General features: G+C 38.4%; 1 non-coding gene across 1 annotated transcript; it reads left to right on the forward strand.

The window, feature by feature from the left end:
* Positions 1–453: 453 nt before the first annotated feature.
* LOC141636037 (small nucleolar RNA R71) lies at positions 454–560 on the forward strand. The gene has a single exon (XR_012540679.1). It is a non-coding gene; the product is annotated as a small nucleolar RNA R71 (small nucleolar RNA).
* The last annotated feature ends 14,570 nt before the right edge of the window (positions 561–15,130 follow it).

A 15,130-nucleotide genomic window follows, 5' to 3' on the forward strand; every position in this document is an offset into this window, starting at 1 on the left:
TGAATAAGGGGTACCACTCTTGTATGCTTGAAAAGAATTCACTTGTTCATTTGTTCCCCTACATTCACTTTGGTCATGTCCCAAAGTTCCATAATTCTCACATATCCCACTTGGGATTGATGAAGATGCCGTCATGGCATTAACATGTTGTTTGGTAATTTTGAGGCTTCTTCAAGTCTAGCCATAGCTTTTTCGAACTTCAAATTGATGGTATCAATGTGAGCACTAAGTTGAGCACTCAATTGAGTAATAGAGTCCACTTCATGCTTTCCTCCTCTAGTAGCCTTGCAAGGTCTACTATATTAAGAATTATGGACCGCCATTTCCTCAATGTTGTTCCAAGTCTGATTGTCGTCAACTTCGGTGAACATGCCATTTGATCCCATGTTGAGAATATTTCTTGAGTCTTCATAAAGACCGTTCCAAAATTGTTGTACCAAGAACCACTCGCTAAGTCCATGATGAGGACATGAGCGACAAATTCCTTTGAATCGCTCCCAAGCTTCATACAAGGATTCTTCATCTCTTTGCTTAAAGCCCGTAATTTGAGCTCTTAGCATGTTAGTCTTTTCCGGTGGGTAGAACTTTTTTTAGAAAGCTAGAGCCAATTTCTTCCAAGAGTCAATTCCGAGAGTAGCCTTATCAAGGTCTTTCAACCATTGTTTTGCGGTGCCAATGAGAGAAAAAGGAAATAAGACCCATCGAATTTGGTCTTGAGTTACACCGGTTTGAGAAATCGCATCACAATAGTCACAAAAAGTCTCCATGTGAGAGTGAGGGTCTTCACTAGGCATCCCCTCAAATTGGCTTGTTTCGACTAATTGGATAAATGAGGATTTGGCAATGAAATTTCCGGTTAAGTGTTGTGGTGTGGGAGTACCATTGGGTAGGTTCTCCTCGGTTGGTACGGAATGTGATGAAAATTTAGGCATTGTGGGTTAATTTTGTGTTGGATTTTGTGTTGGGTTCTCCTCACCATCTCTTACAAAAGGGTTGACGAACTCAATAGTGTTTGGTTGAATATCTACAACCTCACCAATACCTCTCAAAGTTCTCCTAGCAAGTCTTCTATTGTTTATCAAAGTCCTTTCAATTTCGTGATCAAAGGGTAACAAGTTACCTTGTGATCTTCTAGACATGCAAAATATCAAACAACTCGAAAATAATTAGAACAAACCTTGAGGAGTTTTACTTCCCCAAGGCAAAGAAAGACACAACTAATAACAATTTAAGAAAATCTAAATCAAGTTAACACCGTCCCCGGCAACGGCGCCATTTTTGGTCGGACTCACTTGGAGGTTTAGTTTTCGGTACTTGTCGTTAGGAGCACCTAGACCAAAACACAATTTAAAACTCCACAAACAACTCTACAATTAGTAAAGGGGCAATTAAAGGTCGGATCCCAAGGGGCGGGAATTGAGATGAGATTTTCAATTGCAACTAGTGGTGTCTAGAGGTGTCACAATTTGGGGTTTGAAGTAGAAGATCACTAAACTAAATAGAAATAAAAGTAAGCAAGCAAGATGATCAAAAAGCGATGTAAACGATTGATAAAAGGCACTAGGGTGTCATGGGGTCATAGGGGATTCATGGGAATTGATCATACAAACATATTCTCAAATTATAAGCAAGCAATTATTGTTGTGATGGATCGAGTTGGTTTATATCTTACAATCCTAGGAAAGTTTGGCTCCCTTTGTTTTAATCGAATAGATTGTACAACACCTACAAGTCGACTTAATATTCCCTACTCAACTATATGCATGGTCTAATGAGACTCGAGTTGGTTTATGTCTTACAAGTCTTATTTAAAAGATAGGTGATGGGTAAAAAATGCAAGGATTCATAGGCTCGCATTTCATCAAACATAACATGTGCATAAGTTGAGATCACAACAAGCAAGCAAATAAACTATGAAAACATATTAATTTAAGCATGAATCATCCCTCATGTTGGTTTCCCCTGATTACCCATTTACCCTTGCTAAGGAAACTACTCACTCATTATCATGTTGAACATGCTAGCAAGGTTGTCAATCATACCAACAAAGTAAAACATGATGAATAAATAAAGATAATTAACATTAATTAAAAAGGGATTAAGAGAATTATACCTACTAATGATTCCAATAATAAAGCTAAGAATAATAGAAGTACTTGATAATTGATTGGAAGGTTGTCAATCTCCCAATAATAACCCAAATAATCTTCAATTACCCAAAATTAAAGATGAACAAAAGAGAGATTAAGGAAATGAGATTTGTATTAAGACTTGATTAAATATTGATTACAAGATTAAAGAGACATTTGATTGATATAAACTACACTAGAGATTGTTAAGAAGAACATGATAACCTAATTAGACTAATGGGGTATTTATAGTAGTGATTAGGTACATAAATTAGGGTTTACTAAGGGCTTAAATGACGATTAAGTCCTTTAGGAATCGCCGGTCTCAAGAGAGACTCCGGTCTCCTTTTCGCCGGTCTTTGAAAAATATGCGCATCCTTCATTGAACAAGTAGAAGACGGATTAGCTGTCACACAATCCGAGCGTCCAGAGCACGGGACGGGCGGATTGTCTTCTTGTTGGACGAGAGGATTCGTGGGGTGGACGGGCGGATTGTGGTGGTTCTGGACGAGCGTCCAGCTGAGGAAGACTCTCGGATTGCATGTGCTAGACGGGCGGATTGTGGGCAATCCGCTTGGATTCTCTGTCAGCTTCTTCCTTTCTTCTTCTGTTCCTCTCTTCATAAAATCCTTGAGGATTTCCTCGGGGATGCAAGGATCTTTTCAAATCATTGCCCATCTACTATAGTATGTACAAAGGCCTTCTAGTCTTGTCTTCTCTTTGCTGCTTGGTCATTGAATTCAATCATTTTAGCTCCATTTTGCCATGAAAATGCAAGGTTTGCACTCCTTTCCTACCAAGAGATCAAAACCTCAAAGAATATGCAAAACAAAGGACTAAAGATAATAAATGACTCAAATATGCATTAAAAAGCATGGGAACAAGGCTAATTCGGGGACTAAATATGCTCAAATTATGGTCACATCATTCAGTCTTCTATACTGATTGTCGCGGTTTTTCCATACGGATTACTCAGTCTTCTAAACTGATTGTTGGCTTCTCCAAGCTAATTGTGTAGTCTTCTATAAAACAAATTACAAGACGATATTTAATATGCCTCTAGATCCTTCCTTCTATTCCTATAAATACTACCTCTTTTGACATTCCAAAACACAACACATTCTCACATCTACTCCTCTCAATCTACTCCTTATTATTCTTATTATTCCTATAAATCATTCATAGCTAATTTTGGCAACGTTCTGTTAGTAATTCTTATTTTGGCAACGTTCTGTTAGTAATTCTCAGTCTGAGTCTTTGTCGTACCCCTTAGACTCGGATGTCGTGTAATCCTGGGAGGTTAGTTGCTAAGAGACCGTGTGTATCGAGCGGGGCAAATTCAACTCTAGGGCAAGGATTCTATCACGCCATGACATCTCTCTCTTCAAGTTCTGTAAGTTTATCTGTTCATTGTCCGTCTTATAGTCATACCGCCTACACGCAGGCTGTTATTTTGACGATTTGAACCGATACCATGACGATGTCTTTTCTCAGACTGAGGTGGGGCTGCACCCCCCTGAGCAGGCAATGTAGGCGGCGGGTTACTAAGACGCGGTGGGCTACCAACAGGAGAAATGGTAATGCTGCTATAGTTTGCAGCAAGTAACGGGTTTCCAGCAGTGACGAGATGAACACCAGCTCGAAACTTGGGCACCGGAGGATTGAAACTATTGTCACTCACATCTAACATAGTCAAAGGCTTCAACTTAGTCAAGGCATCCGGGATTTGATCAGTGAGATGGTTACCTCCTAGTCGAATTTGACGCAACGAATCTAAACAACCAATTGAAGGACTAAGGGAGCCAAAAGTTGAGCAAATTAAGAACAATAACATTTAAATCCGAATCGCAACTTACACCTAATCAAGGTCCTGTACATGGATTATTACCAGACCTGTGACACCCTCATTTTTAGCGTTAAATAAACACGTAAATTCTACAGAAAAATTAACAGGATATGTTTGTAAATGGTTCAACTAGATAAAACCTGTGATTTTAAAAAAAACTTTTCTAAACCATTCACAAACACTTCCAAATGAAGAGTGCCAAAACCTGCAAATACTAACAAACTAATTTACATAACATAGCTAAAGTCGCGAAAATAAAGTGATACAAATCCAAGTAAAAGAGGGAGACATATGTCCCTTCAAAATATAAACACAACCAAATGTTTAAAGGTTTACTACAAAATAACCAAACTAAGTCCAAGGTTCTTTTGCTCACTAGCTCGTCTGTGACCCCATCTAATCATCATCAACCTGTCAATCGCATTTTATACAAACACGAAAGCCACAATTCAGTGGGGAGTAACTTCGAGTCCTCCCAGCCACGAAATGTCATGTTTAATGTAACATGTAATGTAACATGTAAACAACATCACAAATAATCTAATTATCAAGTATTCTAACATATGAACACTAAACTGACCAAATTAAACTATCATGTGAAACATATAACAAGCAGTAATCCAAACTTTATCAATTGTAACCGGCTTGCATCTCACCTATTACAACTCATAAAGTCACTATACAAGAAAGGACAATATATCAAAGACAGGCATAAGTTCTTAGTACGGTCAATAGTCACTCAGAATCCTCGAGTCTATACCACGAGGTAGGGAAGATAATCGAACCGGTATCTTGGCTCGTAGGTTCTATCAAAACATGGCCAAGACACAACACAACCCTAGCCTAAAATCACAAGAGACCTAGACATGCGGATACACACCACCGCACCCAAGACCCACAATTTTTCTAAAACAAAGTGAGTACCCTAAGGAGTCCACCAAAGGGTTGGCTAGTACTTAAGCTGACCACTTACTAACAAAATAAGTAACGAGGTCATGCCCCAACTTGGATATAATCCCACCAAGTCAGGAACACAAAGGCTATTAAGCAGTGAACATATACTCGTCAAAGACTATAAAGGCCTATCTATAACAAACACAACAACCTGCAAGAAGTATTCAATACCAATTCCATTTCCAGCAATATTAACAATATTAAAGGTTTCGGGGAATCTAAGGCCGTTTCTACAATATAAGAAACCATTCAATTCAACCAAAAACACATGTGAACTAAAAACATAATAAATGGCCTAAAACAAGAATAAGGCCAATTATCCATTTTTCACCATAATTTTCATCCAACCGAATTTTTACCCGCAACCCCAGTCCTGCGACAGTACGGGTTAAATCGTGCCGACCAATCACACAATTGACTGACATCGATTCAGTCAAAGGGACCAAGGGCTCAGTTTTCGGCATAATCATCCAAACATTACAATTATCGCTACAAAATTCATTTTAAGCCTATTCATTACAATTTCATATTATAACCTATCCTAACATGTGCAACTACCAATATAAACATAAATTTACCATCAACCTTATATTTACTACTAACATGATTCATTTCAAATGATTACCCATATGTTACTTATACTAAATATAACATTAATACGCCCGAAACGACGAACAACGCATGAAAAACCGCGAAACAAACAACGGGCCGACCCGGGCCAACCCAGGGCCTGTCGTGGGCCTGGTGGGCCTGCCGGGCCTACTGGGCCGCCACCCAAACCCTCCATTTCTTCATTTTTGTTGGTTTAACATAAATGGAAGCATCAATTAGTCATTCCCAATTCATTTCCACACTAATATGTGAACTTAAACTAACAAAAGACATGAATTAGACATGAATTTAACCCATATTATCATGTGAAATAAACCACTCAATTAACAATCACAAAATCATACAAAAAGCAAAGAATGTGACATTTAATCGTCGAGTAACTCGAAATATGTTACCTTTAGCAACAAAATGAGCAATTAGCACCTTGAACACCAAACCCTAATATGCAAGCTAGCCCCTATCTTCAACTATATACGAGTCTCCAAACTCGTCTTCTAAATCCTCACCTAAACAAACAATAAAAACACAATTATAAGTACAAAAACCGAAATTATGCCCAATATCAGCCAAAATCGACATAACTAAAACTGAAATTAAAACATACTAGGATGTAGATCTTGAAGAGAGGATTCCGAAAATATAAATTTTGCGAAAATCGGACTAGAAACGAAGAAATTATGATGAAATTACGATTGTAAGATTATTATTTTTTTTTTTGAGGAATTCGGTCAAGAGGCACCAAAAGAAGAACAAAAGAAGTTTTAGGAAGAAATGGGAAGGAGGAAGAGGAGGGTGTCGTGGAAAGGAGAGGAAAGGAGCGAAATGTGGCGGAATTTCATGAGTCGGTTTTGGCCGTTTTTGACAATAATTAACCGCTTGTCAAATGCAAATTCCGACAAGGCCAAAGTTCTTAAACACGAGATTACAAGAAGATTGAGTACTCATATGACCCATTTCCAAAATCGTTTGCCCAATTTTCAAAAGAGTTGTCATTTTTTTCCCGATATGCCCTTATTTCGAATTAAAAAGTTTTTACACGGTTTAAACTATTTTTAAACATTTCGAAACTATCAGAATAAATACTTTACTTCAAAATATAAAAGAATTATATTTCTTTGAATTATTATTACTTCAAATACATTAATATCAAATTTTACTTGATTAATAAATTACCTCCGCAAAATAATAATGGTCTGAAATTACGGGGTGTTACAATCACCCCTCCTTTTAAAAAGTTTCGTCCTCGAAACTTAGAAGGAGAAATTATAGTAAACAACATCTTAATAATATAATCATAAGAAAAATATAGGTATCTTTTCAATGAAACGGTGATACTCTTGTTGATCAGACAAGAACATCCACATTCATATCAAGATATAAAAAAAAAAATTTCTACACCAATAAATGAGAAAACCCATTATTGGGACGTCACCAACAACGAGATTTAACACTCACTAATGTTAAAACCATTAAAAATCATAAAAGCATTTTCAAAATTTTTAGTTTAAAATTCTATAATAAGGATAATATCTTTGCTAATTACGATTAAATACGGCTTAGTAACGCGGAAAAAGAGTAAGAACAAGGAATACCTTACGAGAATAATTCAGGATATTTAGCTAACATAGAAGCTTCAGTCTCCCAAGTCTCTTCTTCGACATTTCCACAATGCCAAAGAACACGGACTAGAGGTACAACTTTGCTCCTAAGTTGCTTGTTGGCTTTTTCAAGAATCCGAATTGGCGTTTCTTCAACCGCCAAGTTAGGCTCCAATTCAGGAATCTCTTCTTGGATGATATGGCTAGGGTCACTAATGTACTTCCTCAACTGAGAAACATGGAATACATTGTGAACCTTGCTCAGATTTGGGGGCAATTCTAAACGGTAAGCAGCAGGACCAATCTTTTCAATCACCCGGAAAGGTCCAATACATTTAGGGCTCAGCTTCCCTTTTATGCCAAACCGTTTCACCCCTTTCATAGGTGACACTTTAAGGAACACTTGATCATCAACCTCAAAAGAAAGTGGTCGCATTTACGGACATCAAGATATGATTTTTGATGGTCTGAGCGGCTTCATCATCCGCTCCCGAATGATTTTAACTTGTTCAATGGACTCGGTCACCAAATCAGGTCCTAGCATTGGAACATTTTGGGTTTGATCCCAACAGACTGGAGTACGGCATTTTCTACCGTACAGAGCTTCATATGGTGCCATTTTAATGGAGGCTTGATAGCTGTTGTTATAAGAGAACTCAACCAGAGGTAAGCATTTCTCCCAGGAAGTTTGGAAATCTAAGGCACAGGCACGAAGAAGATCCTCTAAAGTTTGAATTGTTCTCTCGGTTTGACCATCAGTGGCGGCGTGAAAAGCAGTGCTCATCAATAGTTTACTACCCAAGGCTTCCTGTAATGCAGTCCAGAAACGAGAACAAAATCGAGGGTCTCGATCTGAAACTATATCTTTAGGAACCCCATGATAGCGCACTATTTCATTCACATAGGCACCAGCTTGAACTTCTAATCTCCAAGTCTCTTTGATAGGAATAAACCGAGCACACTTAGTCAATCGGTCCACAACCACCCAAACAGCATTCTTCCCAGTGGAAGTCCTGGGTAAAGCCATCACAAAATCCATGGAAATAGACTCCCATTTCCAAAGAGGAACATCCAAAGGTTGAAGCAAACCCCCGGGCTTTTGATGCTCTATCTTTACTTTTGGCGGAGTGAGGCATTTCCGACATACTCCATAACTTCAATTTTCATCCTAGGCCACCAGAATTGTAATCTTAAGTCTTTGTACATTTTGGTACCTCCCGGATGAACGGAGTAAGGAGAGAGGTGTGCTTCATCAAGAATTCTTTTTCTCAAATCAGCTGCCCTCGGAACATAGATTCTACCTTAATAACGAAGATACCCATCATCATCAATCTTACAATCCTTAGCTTGCCCAAGTTGAATTTTAGCTCGAATGGATTTGAAAGTAGGATCATCGGGAAGGCAAGCACAGATCTCACGGTAGAAGTCAGGTTCGGCTGACATGGCATTAAGATGATTAGAGCCCCTTTTTACAAGGCTTATTCCCAATTTTTGAAGATCTAAAGCAAGTTCAGGAGGTAATTCCCGAATAGAATTGAAAGAATGACAGGATTTTCTGCTAAGAGCATAAGCCACCACATTAGCTTTTCCTTCGTGATAAATTAGATCGGCATCATAGTCATTCACCAATTCCAACCATCTTCTTTGTCTCATGTTCAGATCTTTTTGGGTAAAGAGGTATTTCAGACTTTTGTGGTCGGTATAGATGTTGCAATGGACTCCAATGAGATAGTGTCTCCAAATCTTCAAAGCATGCACCACCGCAGCTAATTCAAGATCATGAGTCGGGTAGTTAACTTCATGAACTCTAAGCTGTCGAGAGGCATACGCAATGATTTTCCCTTTTTGCATCAAGACACAACCTATACCATGCTTAGAAGCATCACAGTAAACATCAAAGTCCACTCCTTCTTCAGGTAAGGTCAACACCGGAGCGGTAGTCAACCTCTTTTTCAATTCCTGGAAGGCATTATCACACTCCTCAGACCACACAAATTTAGACTCTTTCTTCAGCAACTGAGTCATCGGCCTAGCAATCTTTGAAAAATCCTTCACAAACCGCCGATAGTAACCCGCCAAGCCAAGGAAACTACGAATTTCAGAAACATTGGTCGGACTTTTCCAATTAACAACGGCTTCGATTTTGGCAGGATCTACCATAACGCCCTCTTTCGAAATAACATGCCCAAGGAAGGTCAATTTAGATAACCAGAATTCACATTTAGAGAATTTAGCATACCATTTTTCACGGCGCAAAATCTCCAAAATAGCACGAAGGTGTTTGGCGTGTTCTTCTTCAGATTTAGAATAGATCAAGATGTCGTCAATGAACACCACAACGCAATTGTCAAGGTGTTCTCTGAAAGTACGGTTCATCTGATCCATGAATACTGCTGGAGCATTGGTCAATCCGAATGGCATCACTGTAAACTCGAAATGACCATATCTAGTATCGAAGGCGTTTTAGGAATGTCACTTTCGGACCGAATCGATGATAGCCCGAACGAAGGTCAATTTTAGAAAAAGTGGAAGCACCTCGGAGTTGGTCGAAAAGATCATCAATTCTAGGAAGAGGATATTTATTCTTGATAGTAACCCGGTTAAGTTCACGATAATCTATGCATAACCGCATAGATCCATTCTTCTTTCTTACAAAGAGAACAGGAGCACCCCAAGGTGAAGAGCTAGGTCGGATAAAACCTTTGGCAATCAAATCATCCAGCTGAGTCTTCAGCTCTTTCATTTCAGACGGTGCCAGCCTATAAGGAGCTTTAGCAATAGGACCGGTACCAGGAATAAGATCAATAGTAAATTCAACTTCCCTTTCGGGAGGAATTCCGGTAGCTCATCAGAAACACATCAGAAATTCACATACCACAGAACATTCTCTTTAGGAGGCAGAGAGGAAGAATCAAGGAGTCACCATACATAACAAGGCTTGATGACCCTTTTTCATCGCTTTGACAAACTTCATAGCAGAAATTAATTTAGCACCGGTTTGTCTTTTAACCACTTGATAAGACACACGGTGACCGGAAGGGCTTGTAAGAATTATTTTCTGGTCCCGACATTCAAATCGAGCATGATAAGTATGTAACCAATCCATGCCCAAAATGACATCAAATTCTTCAAGCGGAAATCGGAAAAGATTTGCTGGAAATATAGATCCATAATAGAAATAGGAACTCCAGGATAGATTTTAGAACAGGAAAAGACATCACCAGAGGGTAAGGATATAGATGTGCTTTCTTCATGTGATGATTCAAGTGATAACTTATCGGAGAGTTTCATTGAAATAAAAGATAATGAGGCACCCATATCAAATAGTACCAAACAAGGAGCATCAAAAATAGAAAATGTACCAGTGATGATATCGGGTGTGCCTCGGCCCGCTCGGCTCATGACAAAAATCCGGCCTTTCGGCCTCTCTGGGCAGCAGGAGTAGTAGGAGCCGTCACCTTCTTCTCCGGGCAAACATTAGCCTTGTGGCCCGGTTTGTTGCAAGAAAAGCATATGATAGGATCAACGAAGCATTTACCAGGATGTGCTGGTTTCTTGCAGTTATAGCACACTCGGTCTTTAGCACCTTTATTGTTGTTTAAAGCCAAAGATTGACCACCCCGGTTAACTTGCATAGTAGGATCAAATCTCCTCTTGTTTGGGTAAGAGGGAGAAGAGGTGAACCTGGGTGAAGAAGTATAAGGCCTAGAAGATGGATATAAAGGCCTCTTGCCAAGCCTAGAACTGGTTGCACGATCTTCATTTTCAATCTCTTTCAATGAATTCTCAGCCCACAAAGCATCATTGTAAATGGAAACAAAGCTAGTGGAGTCTCGGCGGACCATGATTTTGATTTTAGGAGAGAGCTTTTCAAGATAAAAGAAGGCTTTTTCATTGTCATCCTTCACCAATCTAGTAGCATAATGAGCCAACTCGTTGTATTTATCAGTGAAGGCCTGAACATGAAGGCTTCCTTGCTTTAATTCCATGAATTCCTTTCACTTCTGCTGTTTAAGTTCTTGCGGATAGAATCGGGCCTCCACTAACTCCTTGAAACGTTCCCAGTCAAAGCCTGGTTCAGCTGAAACAGTAGGCCCAGTCATAGACCACCATCGATCTGCTTCTCGTACTAGGAAGTGAGATGCCAGCTTCACCTTATGTTCCTTCTGGACATCATACAACGAAAAGCTTTTCTCTAACTCTCGAGACCACCCCGCAAGAGCAACTGGATCAATTTCTCCACCATAAGTGGGAGTGTTGTTTCGGGTTAATTGATTAGCCACCCAAGTATAGGTACCTGGAGTGCCCTCAAGTGGCGGAGGAGGAGGAGGAGCTTGTTGATTCTGCTGATTTTGTTGGTTTTGGAGGATAAGAGTAAGAGCTTGTAATATAGCATCATCAACTCTCCTTGGTGGAGCCATCTTGCAAAAGAGAAAATTTAATTAGTACTAACAATTAGCAATCACAAACAGGCTACCACATGAAATCCTAAATCTACCCATCCTACCCATCTCTCAAGTTTAGTATTTAAAGTTCAAGTGATTTTAAGTGGGGTGCACAAATGTGCGTCGGGAGCATCAAGCTCTGATACCAACTGTGACACCCTCATTTTTAGCGTTAAATGAACACGTAAATTCTACAGAAAAACTGACAGGATATGTTTGTAAATGGTTCAACTAGATAAAACCTGTGATTTTAAAAAAAAAACTTTTCTAAACCATTCACAAACACTTCCAAATGAAGAGTGCCAAAACCTGCAAATACTAACAAACTAATTTACATAACATAGCTAAAGTCGCGAAAATAAAGTGATACAAACCCAAGTAAAAGAGGGAGACATATGTCCCTTCAAAATATAAACACAACCAAATGTTTAAAGGTTTACTACAAAATAACCAAACTAAGTCCAAGGTTCTTTTGCTCACTAGCTCGTCTGTGACCCCATCTAATCATCATCAACCTGTCAATCGCATTTTAGACAAACACGAAAGCCACAATTCAGTGGGGAGTAACTTCGAGTCCTCCCAGCCACGAAATGTCATGTTTAATGTAACATGTAAACAACATCACAAATAATCTAATTATCAAGTATTCTTACATATGAACACTAAACTGACCAAATTAAACTATCATGTGAAACATATAACAAGCAGTAATCCAAACTTTATCAATTGTAACCGGCTTGCATCTCACCTATTACAACTCATAAAGTCACCATACAAGAAAGGACAATATATCAAAGACAGGCATAAGTTCTTAGTACGGTCAATAGTCACTCTGTAACTCGAGTCTATACCACGAGGTAGGGAAGGTAATCGAACCGGTATCTTGGCTCAGAGGTTCTATCAAAACATGGCCAAGACACAACACAACCCTAGCCTAAAATCACTTGGAGACCTAGACATGCGGATACACACCACCGCACCCAAGACCCACAATTTTTCTAAAACAAAGTGAGTACCCTAAGGAGTCCACCAAAGGGTTGGCTAGTACTTAAGCTGAACACTTACTAACAAAATAAGTAACGAGGTCATGCCCCAACTTGGATATAATCCCACCAAGTCAGGAACACAAAGGTCATTAGCGGTGAACATATACTCGTCAAAGACTATAAAGGTCTATCTATAACAAACACAACAACCTGCAAGAAGTATTCAATACCAATTCCATTTCCAGCAATATTAACAATATTAAAGGTTTCGGGGAATCTAAGGCCGTTTCTACAATATAAGAAACCATTCAATTCAACCAAAAACACATGTGAACTAAAAACATAATAAATGGCCTAAAACAAGAATAAGGCCAATTATCCATTTTTCACCATAATTTTCATCCAACCGAATTTTTACCCGCAACCCCAGTCCTGCGACAGGTACGGGTTAAATCGCGGCTGACCAATCACACAATTGACTGACATCGATTCAGTCAAAGGGACCAAGGGCTCAGTTTTCGGCATAATCATCCAAACATTACAATTATCGCTACAAAATTCATTTTAAGCCTATTCATTACAATTTCATATTATAACCTATCCTAACATGTGCAACTACCAATATAAACATAAATTTACCATCAACCTTATATTTACTACTAACATGATTCATTTCAAATGATTACCCATATGTTACTTATACTAAATATAACATTAATACGCCCGAAACGACGAACAACGCATGAAAAACCGCGAAACAAACAACGGGCCGACCCGGGCCAACCCAGGGCCTGTCGTGGGCCTGGTGGGCCTGCCGGGCCTACTGGGCCGCCACCCAAACCCTCCATTTCTTCATTTTTGTTCAGTTTAACATCGTCTGAAGCATCAATTATTCATTCCCAATTCATTTCCTCACTAATATGTGAACTTAAACTAACAAAAGACATGAATTAGACATGAATTTAACCCATATTATCATGTGAAATAAACCACTCAATTAACAATCACAAAATCATACAAAAAGCAAAGAATGTGACATTTAATCGTCGAGTAACTCGAAATATGTTACCTTTAGCAACAAAATGAGCAATTAGCACCTTGAACACCAAACCCTAATATGCAAGCTAGCCCCTATCTTCAACTATATACGAATCTCCAAACTCGCCTTCTAAATCCTCACCTAAACAAACAATAAAAACACAATTATAAGTACAAAAACCGAAATTATGCCCAATATCAGCCAAAATCGACATAATTAAAACTGAAATTAAAACATACTAGGATGTAGATCTTGAAGAGAGGATTCCGAAAATATAAATTTTGCGAAAATCGGACTAGAAACGAAGAAATTATGATGAAATTACGATTGTAAGATTATTATTTTTTTTTTTTGGAGGAATTCGGTCAAGAGGCACCAAAAGAAGAACAATAGAAGTTTTAGGAAGAAATGGGAAGGAGGAAGAGGAGGGTGCCGTGGAAAGGAGAGGAAAGGAGCGGGATGTGGCGGAATTTCATGAGTCGGTTTTGGCTCGTTTCGACAATAATTAGAACCGCTTGTCAAATGCAAATTCCGACAAGGCCAAAGTTCTTAAACACGAGATTACAAGAAGATTGAGTACTCATATGACCCATTTCCAAAATCGTTTGCCCAATTTTCAAAAGAGTTGTCATTTTTTTCCCGATATGCCCTTATTTCGAATTAAAAAGTTTTTACACGGTTTAAACTATTTTTAAACATTTCGAAACTATCAGAATAAATACTTTACTTCAAAATATAATAGAATTATATTTCTTTGAATTATTATTACTTCAAATACATTAATATCAAATTTTACTTGATTAATAAATTACCTCCGCAATATAATAATGGTCCGAAATTACGGGGTGTTACAAGACCATTGAGAAGCAAGAAAGCTAGGATAATCCACACCTCTTAAAAATCTATGAGTGCATTAACTTGAGGAGAACATGGAGTTCCAGGAACAGACTGACAAAACGAATTCGATTCAAACGAAAAATTCCTAAACTTAAACCTAGAATTGCACCCATCAACAAATCGTTACTAACATCCAACTTATCCAACCCTAATGAAGCTAACCCTTCGGGGATTACACCAAAAAGCTGATTACCATTCAGATTAAGATCCCTTAAAGATGTTAAATTGGCGATAGCGGCCGAAATTGTGCCAGTACATACAGTGATTCCCATGAAGCCATACCTGAGTAAGGTAAGGCATTGCAGCAATAACATCAATTGTGCCAGTAAAACCTTCACCAAGTTGATTATTCAATAGTAAAATCTGCAATAGTTATTGGTTAAAACTGTTATAGTATAACAGAATTGTAACAGAATAAGTTTTGGCGCCAAAATTAGTTAAGAAAAGTTGTTAGAGTTAGCTTGAATTCAGTTAGAAATGGCGGGAAAATAGCTGTCATGAGCTGTCAATTAGTAGTATAAATATGAGAATTCCCTAGTTTGTAACTCATTCAATCATTCATTCAAGAAATTCAATAAAAATCTTCAATCTTTCTCTACATTCGTATCTCTCATTTCTCTCTAA

This window comes from Silene latifolia, chromosome Y (genome assembly GCF_048544455.1).
Source record: "Silene latifolia isolate original U9 population chromosome Y, ASM4854445v1, whole genome shotgun sequence".
Lineage (NCBI taxonomy): Eukaryota > Viridiplantae > Streptophyta > Magnoliopsida > Caryophyllales > Caryophyllaceae > Silene > Silene latifolia.